Consider the following 12,177-nt stretch of genomic DNA (forward strand, 5'->3'; position numbering starts at 1 on the left):
ATCTTCTAGTGTCTGAATAGTCCTCTCAGATTGTCCATTTGTCTGAAGGTGATATGTTGTACTATAAAGTAATCTCGTACCAAGAGCTTCCTGAAATGCTATCCAGAACTTGGAAGTAAATCTAGGATCCCGATCCGAGATAATAGTAACTGGAACGCCATGGTACTTCACAATTTGTGATATGAATAACTTAGCTAATCGGCTTAACGAATACTTCTCCCTCACTGGAATAAAATGTGCTGACTTAGTAAACCGATCAACTATCACCCAAATGCCGTCATAACTATTCTGTGTACGAGGAAGCTTGTACACAAAATCCATAGTAATATTTTCCCATTTTTACTGTGGAACGGGAAGTGGCTGCATTAACCCAAACGGCTTCTACATTTCAGCTTTAACCTGTTGGCAAATGGTACACCTACTCACATATTCGGCAATTTCTCTTTTCATACCCGGCCAATAATAAAATGGTCGAATGGTATGATATATCTTAGTGCCTCCTGGATGCACCGCATATGCCGAAATGTGTGCTTCATCCAAAATTTCTTTCTTTAACTCTGCATTATTTGGCACAAACATTCTGCTTTCCTGCATAAGCATACCATCAGTTTCTCGAGTCCTGAAATCTTTCTTTTTCCCTTGATTCCTTACTTGAATTATTTATTGGGTCTCTTCATCATTCATCTATGCCTCGAGCACACGATCAATTAAAATTGGCCTAACTTGAAAATTGGCAAGCAAGGCTTCTTCTCGATCTTCTACTCCTAACTCCACTCCAGTGGACCTCAAATCTGCTAAAAAAGGAACATGACAATCATTGATGGCATTAAGTCCCGCAAGGCCCAGAAGATTGACATACATCAAGAAGCCTAAGAGGCACCGCCACACTTCCACCAAAAAGATGACCCCAAGTTTCTGAGGAACCGGAGGTATGCCAGGAAGCACAGCACCAAGAACGAATCAGCCTCCGGGGAAGATTAGAGTGAGACATTTAAATCATGGTTCTGATTGGGTTTTTTTTTTTTCAATTAGGGTTTGTTGATGTATGTTTAACTTTATGTTGGTAACATAGTAGTTTGATGTTACTGATTGAAATCAACGAATGATAAAAAAAAAAAAAAAAAAAACTTTAACGAAAAACTCATGGTACTGTTCACTTTAACGAAAAATCATATTTTTACACTAAAAAGTTAAACCTAATACTATTCACTTTACCCTTTATTTTGTCCTTATCATTAAAACTCAAAATTTTCAAACCATTTTCATTAGTTTTCTTAAAAAAAAACTAGAAGAACAAAATGAACAGAAATAAAGAAAAATGAGACACTTGCAGAGACATGGATTGGCAGAGGCGGATTTTGGATTTAAATGTCATTTTACATTAGGGTAAATTTGTCACTAAATATTTCATTAAAAAGTGGGTGTAGGATTAAGACATGTGGGTGGGTTTATCACCACTAAAAAAAATAATTATCGACCAAATTTATCTTTACAACCATGAATACGTGGCTCTGAACTCTGAATATGTCGACATTCGCTCCCCCGGCATTTTCTTCTCCATTTCCAAATTTTCTCAATTTTCTGTTTGGATCTCGGGAAAATCTTCAATTAAGTAGATCTTGTTAAGATACCCAGTTCCCATTCTCTCTCTCTCTCTCTCTCTCTCTCTCTCTCTCTATATATATATATATATATATTTTTTTTTTTTAATTTTCATTTGTATATGGTTTTCTGGGTAGGTCTTAGATCTTCAAAAGATTTCAGCTTGCTTTTGATTGTTAGACTTCACAAGCACTTATGACATTAATTCACAAAATCTTTCAATTTTTCAATGAAAGTTTTTGGTGAAATGCTATAATGCCTCACTGGGTATGTCTAATAATTTGGAAAGAAGAACTTTTGGAATCCCATTATTGCTCAAAGTTTTTATCTTTATTATTCTGTGCAGAAAACGGTGGAATTGCATTTGTTTGATCATATTGTGATGACCCAATTTTAAAGTTTAATTCCTGTTGTGGAGTTTAAGATTTCCCATGATTGTGATATTTCAAGATTGTCTCTCTGATTTTTGGTAGCTGTAAAATCAGGTTGCTAACTTCATCTCTGGTATGATATAAAGCTTTGGAACACTATTTCTAATGCTTTTGTTCTCCTTTCTTTTCTCAATGACTTTCAGGCTGCTGAGTGACTATAACGTGGAGACAATAAACGATGGGCTAAATGAATTCAATGTGGAATTCCATGGTCCAAAAGAAAGTAATGTCTGACGCCCCTGCTTCTAGTGGCACGCCGGCAAATTTGGGTCAAACAGGGCGGAAGTATCAAGTTTATTTAGAAATTAAGAATGCTATTATCCTGCGGTTGATTATCAAATCCTTTTTGTAAGTCTGTTGTTTTGAAAGCATGGTTTCTAATTAATTTCATTAGTAAGCAACAGGACTTGAGTAATTGTTTATTGTTGTTAATCTTGTATGTACCGACTGTTTTATTTTTCTTTCGTAATTGCACATCTGCTTCTGTCTGCTTAAGATGTAATTAACCAATCATGGAGTCCAATGTTTGGTAATTATCATCCCATTTTAGTAAAATTCTGACTCTCTTGTTTCAATATACCGCTGAAATGTTGGTTTTGTGTCATTATACCCTTTTATGAGTCGGCGATGTATTGCGGTTCCATTCTGTTTCACTTCTTGTTTGTTTTTTTCTTCTTCATTTGGTCTTCTTGGATTTCTCACATATATGGTGATGGATTTTCTTGATGCAGACCTTTTAAAAGTTTTTGAAGTTTTCCTTCCACAACTGTTGCTTTATCCAAATCTTTCAGGTCCGCTCAACGGTGATGCAGCATCATTGATGATGAAGGACCGAAAACTCTATGATCAGAAGGTCAAAGGTATAACTTCATCTGCAATTAATATACCCTTCTTTCACTAAATATGCTCAAACTAATAAAAAAACAATGCCTACATTTTTGAACCTTCACCACAAACTCTCCTGCGAATAACATAAGTATATTAGAGGGTGGACCTTCCAAGCATGAGCATGTGTGTGAAAGAGCCCTTGATTGTAATTAGATGGTTCCATACTATCCCTACTTTTTCTTGGTTCCTTTGACCGCTTCTAGAGTTGGGATTCCAATATCGTCTCATAGCTGTGAGTGTGACTTCTGCAAGATGGTCCGTCCACAGACCATGACACTAATTACTAGTCTATCTCCGGTGCCTTATTCAATGCTTTTGGCCTAATACTTGCTTACAAGGTTCCACTGAATTTTCAGAGCTAGTCCCGTCTGCTTCAAAGATGTTATACAGGGAGTATTTTTAGAAGTTAGAAGCTATTCTTCCTTGGTTGCTCACAGAGCATAAACTAGCGGGAAATTCTTCTTTATTATCGCGTGATTTTTTTGCCATGTAAAGTATTCTGTTTACATTTTTTCATTGTGGTATGTGGACGCCAGAGTACTGTGAGCGACATGCAAAGAAGGAACACATTACCAATACAACACCAGACGAGGAGCGCGATGAGAACATTAGTGATGAGGAAAGCAAACTCAAGGGACAATGATATTGCTGGACATGCAGACCCATAGTGAATCACAGGTGCAGTAGCATCTTAATCCCTCATTACTCGCTTATGATTTGAATTATGTTTACTGATACTGTGATCAATACTGGCGTAAGTTTAAATTTATACTGAGATTAAAAGAAAAAAAAGCATTTGTAATAAATATTAAAAACAATTGTTCAAAAATTTAGTTATGTAAGGAAGAAATAAAAGAACACCAAAAAAAAAAAAAAAAAAAATCCTTAATTAAGAGATGAAGAATTCGTCCTTCATCACGACGATCTCGTGCACACGGCTTGAAAGGCCAGGACACAGTTGAGCGATCTCTTCATCGATCTTTTCAAAATCTGCACTCTTTGCACTCTTTGTGACACAATGTATGTAGACATGCCTTAAAAATGCAATGAGGCTAAACAGTTTTTGACCTGAATATTTCCCCTTCATATGGTCACGAGAAAAATTAGTGTACAGAGTGTGCCCCTTGTATGTCGTAGTCCAGTTCTTGTACTGTTTAAAACGGGGATCTTGGTCCAATGTCTTTTTGAAGGCTGTAGGATTGACGCAAGTGTTGCTTTTTGTGGCCTGGAATACGTCGTTAAAGTACCTAAGTCTTTCATGAGGGGTATCCATCAGAAATGGATGTCTAATGAGTTTTTTGGCAACACGGTCGGACCAGCTGAAGGAAAGGAGAATAAACAAGTTCAGATTAAGTAATTAAGAATAAAAATTAATAATGCTATGTAGACACACAAACTTGTTTATAAATTGGGTATCCTTACCTAGTGTCGTTGGCAATATAATCCAAGAACAAGTTTCTGTCCGTCCAATTGGCTGGCACATTTTCTCTAAGGAAGGTCATAAAGTCTGTGAGGTCACTCCTTTTCATCTTTTGAGACTGTAGAGGTTCCAGCTTCTCCAGACTACCTCGGATGTTAACGAGTTTTAGTTCACCGTCTTGAATTACATAACTGGATCGGTATGCCAAGCCCTTGTGAACAAGCCCCTTGTTGTGGATATAGAGGATCGTCTTTAAGATTCTCCTATACAAATCATATATATATATATATATATATATAGACACACACACACACACACACACATAGTTATAGTTATGATAAAATTGAATTATGAGATGGAAGAAGGAAAAAAAAGAGACTTACTTGATGGATTTTTTCCACCAGGAAATTCGTTCTTCTTCTGATGCCATGTGCTCCTCTATATTCCAGTCCTCGAATTTGTAGCTGAATTCTTCATAGAATAAAAAAACATGTTTTTCTTCCACATGGCATGTGAACAAGCGGGGTCTTAGGATGCTGCTATGACATGCTTTGGAGGTGTAGTAGCTGTAACCTCTGGCGTTCTCAGCTTCATCGGATTCTAGTTCGTATTGGAAGAAGCTTGCCTTTGTTGCTTTCTGGTCATCAAAGGTGATTGTAGCTTTACCTGTCCTATAATTAAGAACATACCCGATCACACTTCCACCGATGTCCTGCCAAAAAAAGATAACTAGTCATATCATACACTTACAGCTTATTGGAACATAATATTGATGTTAATTTAGACACGCAAAACTAACACGATATTTAATACTCTATCATTATCATTGTATTATCAGCAATTGTGTTATACCTCATGCTCGGCTTTTTCTTTGTGACTCTATCGCTGCACCCAAAATAGCTTGTTGCTCCACTAGCACCTCCTCCTCCACCTCCTCCTCCTCCACCACCTCCTCCTCCTCCCCCTCCTCCCCCTCCTCCACCTCCAGTACCCCTTTCAGACTCCTATTTGTCTTCCCCAAATTATCCAGCCGCCACCAATTGAAGGCAGTGTGCACAACGCCATGCACGAGTATGAAAAGGAACACCGGATCTACGTAATCGGATACGCTACTAAATGCCACCAAAGCAAATGTTAATCCCAATATTGGTGCATAGATGGTTGCTTTCTGCATGAGCCCTCGCCAAAATATTTGACAAAACCCTGAAACTCAAATAGAAGAGACAAATTGGAGCAGGCCTCATTTTTGAGTTCAGTAGGAATTGAAAAGAAAGAAACTGAATAGAAGAGACAAATTGGAGCAGGCCTAAATTTTGAGTTCAATAAAACTTAGAACGAAATAATCTTACCCATTGGGCCACCCTCCGACTCTGACCGACCAATAACTTCGGCCTCCATGGATTGCACAGAGTCGAATACCAACAGAGTTGAAAACCAAAATTTCAGAAGCACAGGCAGTCAAGCGGCAAAGCTCAATATTTATAACGCACGAAATAGACTTGCACGTCAAAGATACGCCAAGCTTTAGGTAACACAAGATACTTTGTCGCCAAGCTTTGACCAGGTACTAGGGTCCGAAATAAGGAAGAAATAATTAGTGCAGAAGGGTAAAAAACTAGGGTCCAAAATGAGGAAGAAAAAACTAGGGTCCGAAATGAGGAAGAAACTACCAACTATTTGAAAATAAAAAAAATAACCCGTCTTCCACTCGTACCGTAGCGGTTTTCTGAAGGAAAAAAAAAAAAAGCAGCAAATTAACCCGGCTTCCTCAGTCCTCTGCTTCTTCACTCTCCATCTCTGATACGAATCCCTCCGCACAGAAGCCGTTTTGCCGCGCAAATGCGCGACATGGATTCTTCTCTTCCTTCTGATCTCTCTCATCCTCATCAACTTATCGACCTCCGCATCGCCGTCCGATCCTCGTTGGGCAGCTAAGAAGCGACGCCTCAGAGATGAAGTCCGAGAGATAAAGTCCGTAAGGTGTAAACAAACTCGAATTTCACCTCCAACCGCTTGGTATCTCAGCTGCAGTTTCCGTTTATCTTCAATGTTTGTAAATTTAGCTTAATGGGTATCCGTAATATTGATCAGAAATCTGGGGTTTTTAGCAAGAGTTTCTGGTTTTTACTGATTTGAGTTTGTTTTGGCTGATTCTGTTAGTTTTTATTCATTATTTCTTGTAGGTTTTGCACTTTCGTTTGTATGATGTTCAAACTGGTTTCTTGGTAAAAGTTTCACCGACTCTCATGGTGAACTTGGAAATCTGAAGGTGGCTATGTATCTGTAGATAAATGAATTATGATTAATTGCAACTTGCAAAAGTAAATTAAAATGTTTCCTTACCCTATTTCAGCTTGAATACTTACCACAAGACTATAGTGGATCCGCTCTGACACTTATCGAATCGTTGTCCAGGTTTGACAGATTATGTCGCATATACGCTTCTGTTATTCTGTAATCTAAAGTACATATGCTTTACGTTATTGCAAAAAAATTCATATAATTTGTCCTCCCGTCATTCTGATGCAAACAATTTCTCTCAGCCTTGTCATTATGGATCCGTGTTTGTTCTATCGGCCTCCTTTATTTTCTCCAGTTTTGATATTTCTCTCCCCATTATGCACTTCTTCTTCTTACTGCCCTTGTTATTTTTTGGTTGCCGCTTCTTTATTTCCGGTGTTGGATTGTCTATCGGTGTTGGCATGTCCTCTTCCCTTTCCATCGTTCGTGACTGTGACTGTGACTGTGACCAATCGGTGGTAATGGCCAGAGCCACACATACAAGTCCCAACTGGAACGCTAGCGTCATGTGGAGAAATCTTGCCAGCAGGGCGACAACGATTGCTGACACATGGGGAAGAATCGTGCGCCATTGAAGGAACCCTGAAAACAATATTTAATGGCGTTAACAATTTAATACACAAATTGAGCGAACACAACGTCAAGTATGAAAAAATCTCGAAATTCGTAAAACTAAAAAGAATTGAAAAAATCATACAGAGCGCATGAAAAGGCACAAATGAAAAAGATAAATTGGAGAAAACCGCCCTAAAACTCGACTTGCGTAAAACTCAAAAGAATAAAAAAATCTTACCCATGGTTAGACAGTCCAAAAGCAAAGTTTGAGAGCAAATAAAAACAAGCGGTCAAGCGGCCGAAGCAGCCAGGCTCAATATTTATAAGGCACTATTCTTGCACACTTAGTATTTAGGGTTCAAAATAAGTAAGAAATATAGGGTTCAAAATAAGTAAGAAATACTGGTCCAAAATAAGGATAGTATTTAGGGTTCAAAATAAGTAAGAAATACTGGGTCCAAAATAAGGATAGTATTTAGGACAGAAGAGTAAAAAAACTAGGGTTTGCAATAAGGAAAAAATTAAGGCACAACAGTAAAATGTTAGGGTCCAAATCAAGGAAGAAATTATGGCAGAAGAGTAAAAAACTAGGGTCTGCAATTAAGGCACAATAAAATGTTAGGGTCCGAATCAAGGAAGAAATTATGGCTGAAGAGTAAAAAACTAGGGCAGAAGAGTATTAACGAATCATGTAATTCCATCATCTATTCCTTTTAATATTTTCTCAATTTATAAAATATTTTTTTTAGTATATCGATATTTTTATATTAGGGGAAATATGAATTCGTCAAAGCCACATAATGGATAAGCTAATTTGGTATCAAATTTGCCATCTACAGTATTCGAACTTAGGATATCTCACTTCTAAGTAAAAAGGAATACCACAAAACCGTGATACTTAGTGACAATCAACTAATGAAATTACTTAAATTTTAGGTAATGTTACAAAATTTAAATGCATGTGAAATAAAAAGAGTTGTGTACCTAATTTTATATTTCTTACACCTCGCACCTCGCACCTCGCACCTGCAAAATAACCCGTCTTCCCCTCGTACCGTAGTGGTTTTCTGAAGGGAAAAAAATAAAATAAAAAGCAGCAAATTAACCCGGCTTCCTCGGTCCTCTGCTTCTTCACCCTCCATCTCCGATACGAATCCCAATCCGCACAGAAGCCGTTTTGCCGCGCAAATGCGCGACATGGATTCTTCTCTTCATTCTGATCTCTCTCATCCTCATCAACTTATCGACCTCCGCATCGCCATCCGATCCTCGTCGGGCAGCTAAGAAGCGACGCCTCAGAGATAAAGTCCGTAAGGTGTAAGCAAACTCGAATTTCACCAGTTTCCGTTTTTCTTCGATGTTTGTAAATTTAGCTTAATGGGTATCCGTAATATTGATCAGAAATCTGGGGTTTTTAGCAAGAGTTTCTGGTTTTACTGATTTGAGTTTGTTTTGGCTGATTCTGTTAGTTTTTATTCATTATTTCTTGTAGGTTTTGCACTTTCGTTTGTATGATGTTTAAACTGGTTTCTTGGTAAAAGTAAATTAAAATGTTTCCTTACCCTATTTCAGCTTGAATACTTACCATAAGACTATAGTGGATCCGCTCTGACACTTATAGAATCGTTGTCCAGGTTTGACAGATTATGTCACATATACGCTTCGGTTATTCTGTAATCTAAGTATATATGCCTTTAAGTTATTGCAACGTTATCCTCAACTTTGGTGTTTTCTTCATGCTATATCATATAATTTGTCCTCCCATCATTCTGATGCAAAAAATTTATCTCAGCCTTGTCATTATGGGTAACAACACTGAATTTGAAAGTGCAATTCTTTGGCTTTCCTCAAGAATTTGAAATTCAATGTCAATGCGAGGGTAAATCTCTTTGAGGTGTCTATTGACGAGCTTGTCGAAAAGCTTGTTTTGGTTAAGTTATTCTGATATTCAAAAGCAATATTTATTGTCGTTCAGGTTCTCTTTTTCACTTGATTGGTATTTGTAGTGCAACATAAGAGTACTTGGAGGGTTTGTTTCAGCTCATTTACTTGCGACTGATTCTACAAACAGGCTGGGTCAAGGAGTTTACAAGAATCAGCTGCTTACCTTGGCTGATGACTTAGGGAAACGCTTCCTACCTGCATTTAACACACCCACTGGATTGCCATATGCATGGATTTACTTAAAGGTAACGTCTGAGGCATGCTGAGCTCCAGTGTTTAATTACATGGTGATTTTTGCGATGCATGCATGATACGATTCTTTCTACTTCATTATCATCAGTCTCAAGATACAGTTACGTGTATGTGGAGCCAAAAATATTCACTAGGCGACACGTGGACTTTTGGACAAAAGAGGACAAAAATACCCTCGAGGCATACCGGGTTTCCTACACGCGAGCAGTAGAGAATCATTTTTTCAACCAAGTCAAAAGTGCCCAAAATAGGTATCAACTTAAAACCTAATTTATTCATATATTTCCCATTTCATTATTTAGCTAATCAATTAGCTAAATAATATACTTATTCCTTTCATATTTCATAAAATCATAATAATTGACTAATTAAGGGATTAATTACCTAATCAATCCCTTAATTGTCAATTTGAAACATCCACTCAAACCTAAAAACACAAGAGGGCCGGCTATCCCATTGAAAAACCTAATCCATTACCTTTTTTCTACCTTTTCCCACCATTTCTTCCTTTTTATTAGCCAATTATACAAAAAACCACCAAAACATTCATTTTATGTTTAATAGCCAAATAAATTGGCTAATTAAACCTAAAAACCCTAGCCACCTCCTATCCCTATAAATATACTCCCATTCTCACCAAAAAGCTAATTCCAACACTTTGGCAAAAATCCCAAAATTCTCTAAACACTCTTTCTCTCTAAATTCTAACTTTGGCATCGGAGGTTCTTCGGCCAAAGCCCCCCCATTCATTGTGGGCGCGTGAGGCTCTTGGCCTTAACCTAAGGTGTTAATTGTTTTGTAGGTGCAAAATCGTCCAAGATCGAGGAGGAAGAAATTTGCATCCACAGTGTACTTGTATCTTGCATAATCATTTCAAGAGTTCACCTTTCAAGTTTCAAAACTATACAAAATTGTTTGGTGGTTTTCTTTGTAAGAAGGATATATGACTCCGCATCAATGCTAAATTCTGTGGACCGTGTGGATGGAGTGATGGAGAAAGAGACTACTGAAACGAGCACTTCAGCGTGCGGTGAGGGGCTTTCTTTTGCGGTATTCAGATGAGGACATCAATAAATTTGACTTTCCTGAATCTCATGATTTTTCGTATGAATTCAGGTTCTCTAATTCTGGGAATGGGAGCATTGTCCCGATTGACTGGAGACCCGAAATATGAATCGGCAGCTTTATGTGCTCTTCGTGAATTATGGGGCATGTGGAGTTCGTTGAATTTACTCGGTACAATGCTGGATGTATCAACTGGTGAATGGATTGTGTATTCATCTGGAATTGGAGCTGGTAGGTTTCGTCGGGGCTTTGAGGTCTTTAATGCACTGCATTACAAGTATATTTAGTAGTTTACTGGGTTTCCCAAATAGTATAAGGGCCAATATTTCCTTGTGCAGTCTGTTGCCGCGCCCATTCCTTAAATGTATTTTGAGTGCGTAGAGTTTGATGTTTCTGATGTTGGATTATGTGTTTCTTCGTTTAGGGGATGACTATCTATTTAAGGGCCACATCCTTGTTGGAAATGAGGAGTTCTGGAGGAAGTTTCATTCTGCTGTGCAGAAATATTTCAGACATGGTCCATGGTACAACATTTCTTCCTAGCCTTTTTGAATGCCTTATTCAATTCATTATTGGTACTTTGCAAGTGTTAAAAGTTTGGATTCTAGCTGTAAGATTAAATTGAGATGAGTAGGCTGCAAAGTTTTTGTGGTAACGCATATTACCATGAAGCTGATATGAGGACAGGAAAAGCAACGTATTGGCAGCTTACAAGCCTTCAGGCATTTTGGACCATCAACGTTGCATCCCACAGAACAAGTATTATCCTCTGCGCCCTGAATTGGCGGAATCAACTTTCTACTTGTATCAAGCAACTAAATGTTTGATAATTTTCTTAATAGTCATCTTCATTTCCACTAGGACCTAAAAGTTCAGGTGATAGTTTCTTCCTTTCTGAGATGCAAGAGTTGTTTTTCCCTTACACTGTGCAACTAGCGAGAAACTTTTAACATACATCTGAACTGACGTCTTATGTTTTTTGTAGGTCCAAGTATCTATTTCTCCTGTTTGACGATTCATTTTTGGCTGAACAAAATTAGATTTTCACAACCGAGGGGCATCCCCCTCCAGTGTTAAGTAGTTGGCATGAAAGGCTTCCTGAGACCTACATCCATTCCAACTGGACTTGTCTGAAGGTGTTGCTTCTACTTTACTGCATCAGTAGTAGTTTTTAATTGGTAATCGGTCCATAACAAACTGAAAACATGCTTCTTGGAAAACAAAAAGAACAACAGATTTGGCAGACTCTTTTTTAAGCTCGCTCTTCCTAGTCTAAATGGGCAAACTGAACGTTTCCTGCCTCAAAAGTCAAAACTTTCCTTAAATCTCAATGAATGAGTTGTCCTTAAAAGGCTTGAAACGTTAAAGAATTTTCTTCAATGTAGACTTTAAATTAGCTGTCGTGCGAGCATTCTGACCCGTCCCGTTTCTTAAACTTGGAGCAATTGGCTCCAATTGGAATCGCTCTACCGTTTGCATACTTTTCCACTAAACTCAATTTCAATTAAACTGCCACTAGTACTACAGTCGAGTGGTATTCCTCATCACTGAGTAATGAGAGGTCTTAGGTTCAACTCTTGCCAAAGACGACTTTTGAACCAATTTATGCTAGCCCATTGTGAGGCTAAGCTCACCCCCTCCCCTTAGTGTAGATAATATCGATTTGTTCAAAAAAAAAAAAAAATTCAATTAAACTAGATAAAAAGCGAAATATAAAAG

General features: G+C 37.9%; 1 long non-coding RNA gene and 1 pseudogene across 3 annotated transcripts; both read left to right on the forward strand.

Annotated features, from left to right (window-relative positions):
- The first annotated feature begins 1,513 nt into the window (after window positions 1–1,513).
- On the forward strand, window positions 1,514–5,178 carry LOC139197220 (uncharacterized). 3 transcript variants are annotated; one of them, XR_011582401.1, is made up of 5 exons: window positions 1,514–1,869; window positions 2,177–2,381; window positions 2,825–2,893; window positions 3,458–3,599; window positions 4,746–5,178. It is a non-coding gene; the product is annotated as an uncharacterized lncRNA (long non-coding RNA). The 3 variants fall into 3 exon arrangements; XR_011582400.1 differs by lacking the exon at window positions 4,746–5,178 and having other exon boundaries at window positions 3,458–3,840; XR_011582402.1 differs by lacking the exon at window positions 4,746–5,178 and having other exon boundaries at window positions 1,514–1,735; window positions 3,458–3,840.
- A 1,002-nt stretch (window positions 5,179–6,180) lies between these two features.
- On the forward strand, window positions 6,181–11,701 carry LOC139196931 (alpha-mannosidase I MNS5-like; annotated as a pseudogene).
- The last annotated feature ends 476 nt before the right edge of the window (window positions 11,702–12,177 follow it).

Source organism: Malus domestica, chromosome 06 (assembly GCF_042453785.1).
Source record: "Malus domestica chromosome 06, GDT2T_hap1".
Classification (NCBI taxonomy): Eukaryota; Viridiplantae; Streptophyta; class Magnoliopsida; order Rosales; family Rosaceae; genus Malus; species Malus domestica.